Source organism: Chrysemys picta, chromosome 13, assembly GCF_011386835.1.
Source record: "Chrysemys picta bellii isolate R12L10 chromosome 13, ASM1138683v2, whole genome shotgun sequence".
Classification (NCBI taxonomy): Eukaryota; Metazoa; Chordata; order Testudines; family Emydidae; genus Chrysemys; species Chrysemys picta.
Window position 1 is genome coordinate 15,270,913 of NC_088803.1, and position 4,340 is coordinate 15,275,252.

Sequence of the window (4,340 nt, forward strand, 5' to 3'; positions counted from 1 at the left end):
GAAGCAAAAATATCTAAATTAAGGGGCTAATAATCCACTGCTTTGGCCATTTTAAAATTATTTGTTGATCACATTTTTGAAAAAAAAAAAAAAAAAAACCCTAAGGGATTTCATCATCCAAATCTCGCTGAATTCAATAAGAGGTCAAGTGATCATCAGTCCAGAAGATAAGCCATTCCCTCCCCAATTTCCTGCTTTCATTATTAGAGTACACTCTGTACCAAAACTGGGAAAATAGCCAAGTAATCATGGTTCCCAGTGCTCCAGTCTAACCACTGGACCATATTCCCACAGTAAGATTCTGTACTAGATGAAAACCACATCTGTAGTACTCAGGATGATTGCCTTTGTTGTAACCACTAAAATATGCTCTTTCTCAGAGCTGAAAATACAACCCAGAGGTCCTGATCATTACCCCTCTACTTTTCTACATAGATGACTTGTGTCCAGTTCACTCAGGCATATTTCATGAAGGAGCAATAGCAGCATCTACATTGTGAGGGACGACTCTGTGACTTATATTGCAACCATACAGTATCCTTAGGGATCATGGCAAAAAACTGATAAATAGTTTATGTTTGATTGTGCTCTACTCTATGGTTAAGGGTTACTACAGCTCCTCCAGGAAGTAAAAACAGTGAAGGGTGTGATTAAGACAAATCACTGAGACTAAACATCTCTAGAGAGAAGCAAACCCTTGGAGAAGTTTGCAACTACTGGTTTAACTGATTTTCCCAGAGACTCAGTCAAAGAAAGGGCTTTTTTTTATATAAACAGGCTCAGTTTGAATGGACACAGGGCCTTCTTTATGATTATGCAAATGGACAGAACCTTCTGTTGAATGGGGGCCCCAATCCTAGAGGAAGGGTTGGAATGACTTTGGCCTACAAGAGTCCAGTAAGACTGATGGGTGGCTCGTGGTAGGTTTAGTGTTTGTTTAAATCTGGGTATTGTTTTTTATGATGTGTTCTCTGTAATGCTTTTATCATAAGAATAAATTTGCTTGCTTTGAAGCAGCTGTGCATTAACTTTTTCACCGCCCAAAGAATCAGTCCGAACATCAGACTACATGGATACACACATTTTTCAAATGGAGGCTTGAAATGGGCTTTTATGTTTTGCTGAAAAATTCTGAACATTTTCTGAAACAAATGTTTTCCCTAATTTTTCAGTTTCCTGGATGATGCAATAAATACATAATAATAAAAAGAACAATAAAAATATGTGTCCAACTATATAACACAAATGCCTAAGTAATTCAAGTGCCCAGGTGTTTTTGATAGAGATGGTGCAGAACTCTCTATGGTTTCTTTGATAATCCCAACCTCTTAGCCTAATTATACCCATCTATAAAATGGGAATAGTTACCTATCACAAGGTGGTGATATTAGTAAAGTTTGTTTGTATAGCACCTTCATTAAATATATATAGTATATTCACATGCAGAATGTTAATACTTTTATTCTTATTCTTATTATACTTTCTATAATATATTTCCAAATATAAAATGTAATTGAATTTTCAACTTTGAAAATTCCACCTTTTTATTAAAATGATTGCATATCTGTTTCCTTTTTTGCACCCATCAGGAAAGGACATTAAAAGTCACGCAATCTGACATGCTGTCCCTTTCTTTCCCCCAACCCAGAATTCTGACCTGCTGACCTTTAACCTACCCAGCAATCTATCCTGTATTTATGGTGGGGGGCGGCAGGGGGGATGCACTCTGTGAAGGGTGTCTGACCACTGTCATATGCAGGAAGAATAGGCTATGGAGAGAGAAGATAGGACGGCCACCTCATGTATTGACAATGATCAAAACTTGGATTAACAGGAAGACTGAAATCATAATCCTGGTGGTGTATTCAGCACTGCTGGTTATTTTTCATAGTTCTGTATTTCTATAGCACTGTTTAAGAGTAAAGTGAGTGTAGTTAAGAAATCCTCTGCTAAGCCTGTGTTTCATGCTTGCCTGCCACATTTTCCATGAAGGGGTTAGTGAAGCCCACAGTATCCTCAGTGGGGTATAACATCGAGGGAGGATTCAGAAACATCTGGGGGATCAGGAGGGCTGGAGCACCTTTTCTGGGGTTTAGGCAGCTGGACTGCAGGACCCCACTGCCTAAGAAGTTCTCAGAAAGGGGATCCACAGCTGGGAATAAGTCAGAGAGATCCAGAACTAGGAAAAGTGATTAGTATTTACCCACATCTGGGAGCGGTTGAGGGAGGGCTAGGACCATATGAGATGTACTTACACACATGTGTATACCTGTTGCTTTTAAAGGGTCAAGTTCACAAAACTGAAAACAATTATGAGCCAGATCTGCTGGGGGAAAGAATTAAATCAGAAAAAAAAACTGTGACAGATAATTGCAAATTGTATAAAAACACTAGACTAGATGCCCAAAAGAACATAATCCAACAACCAATGAAGACCATATTGGTTAAAAAACTGACCTGGTTTAGTGGGGAATTGAAGGTAGCTGATAAGGAAGCAAAGGCAAACCAGAAAAAAAAATCTATGAACAGCAGAGTTAAGTGTAATGAGATGGAGTATTTTAAGTATATCAGGAATAAAAGAATCCTAACAATGGTATTTTGTCCATTACTGGATGGAAATGGTAGAATTATCAATAACAATGCAGAAACAGTACAAGTTTTCAATATATATTTCTGTTCTGTATTTGCGGGGAAAACAAATGATGCAGTCATATGATATGATGATCATACTCTTTCTATTCCACTACTATTTTGGAAGGATGTTTAATGGCAGCTGCTAAAGCCAGACACTTGAAAATCAGAAGGCCCTGATAACTTGCAAGAGTTTTAAAAGAGCTGACTGCGGAGTATGCTACGCTGTTAATGTTGTTTTTCAATAAGTCTTGGAACATTGGAGAAGTTCCAGGAGACTTGAAGAAAGCTAATGTTGTACCAATATTTTAAAAAAGTAGACAGGATGACCTAGGTAACTATGGGCCTGTTAGTTGCACTCCGAGCTCATGTTCAGCTGATTATCCACCTTGATCTTTTTCAGAGTCACTGCTTCCCAGTCACTTCAAAACTTACATTCCTAGATGTACACATTTACAGTTATCCATATAAAAACTCATATTGTCTGCTTGCATCCAGCTTACCAAGACATCTATGTTGCACTATACCAGTGACCTGTTCTCATCCTTATTTACCACTCTGCCAGTTTCTGTGATGATTTTATGTTTTCTGACAAACTGACTACATCATAAACATGTCTTGCACGATATTTATCCCTAAAGAATAACACATCAGGTATCTACAAAAGAAAAGATCATAACTTGTCAAACTCATAATCATTGCAAGATATAGGTATGGATAATATTTAAAGAACAATAGATTTATATTGAAAGTATGCCTTATAGACTTGGAGTAGAAATTAGTCACCAGGAGGTAATGTATAGAGCCCTGCACAGATACAAATTAATATTCCCGGATGCAGGTATCTGCGGATATAAATCCCGGGAACCGCAGTGGCGAAAGGAGCAGAACGTGGAGCTGTCGCTCCAAGGAGCCAGTGCCCCATGCCGGCAGCTCCTCCAGCATGGAGGTACTAACCACAGCCCTGCCCCAGTCCCTTCCACACAGCTGTCTGTGTCTCCTCTCTGGGGGCATGCGTGCCACTTGAACACAAGAGCACAACCAGGGACAGCTGCTGGTGAGCCTGATGCCAGCCCCTATGGGCGGAGCTCAGGGCAGTACAGTGGCGCCAGAGGAGCTTCTGGCATGGGGCACTGGCTCCTGGAGCAGAGGCCCCATAGAATCATAGAATCATAATTCAAGGTTGTTTTGTCTACTGTGACAAAGTTCCTCCTCTATCTTGGTGGGTCTTGCGCTTATTGGAGGATTTTCTTGCCTCAGAGATTCACCATGTGGGTTGGGGAACAGCCCAGAGACCTTCCCCTCTGGAAGAACCCACAGTTCAGGTCAATTGGGAGGTTTGGTGGGAACCCGGGCCCGGCCTCTATTCCAGGTTCCAGCCCAGGGCCCTGTGGACTGCAGCTGTCTATAGTGCTTCCTGTAACAGCTGCATGACAGCTACAACTCCCTGGGCTACTTCCCCATGGCCTCCTCCAAACACCTTCCTTATTCTCACCACAGGACCTTCCACCTGCTACCACCCCTGCTGGAACACCGGCAGCGGCGGGTAACAAGGTGACCTCCGCTGCTGCCACGTCCCTCGCCCCCTCTGACTCTGGGGGAGTCCCCCCAGCTGGCAGGAAGGGCCAGGGCACAAAGAAGGGTAAAGGCCCCGCTAAAAAAAACAGGCCCTCCATGGCAGGGGGTGCCCCCACTGCCATGGCCCCGCA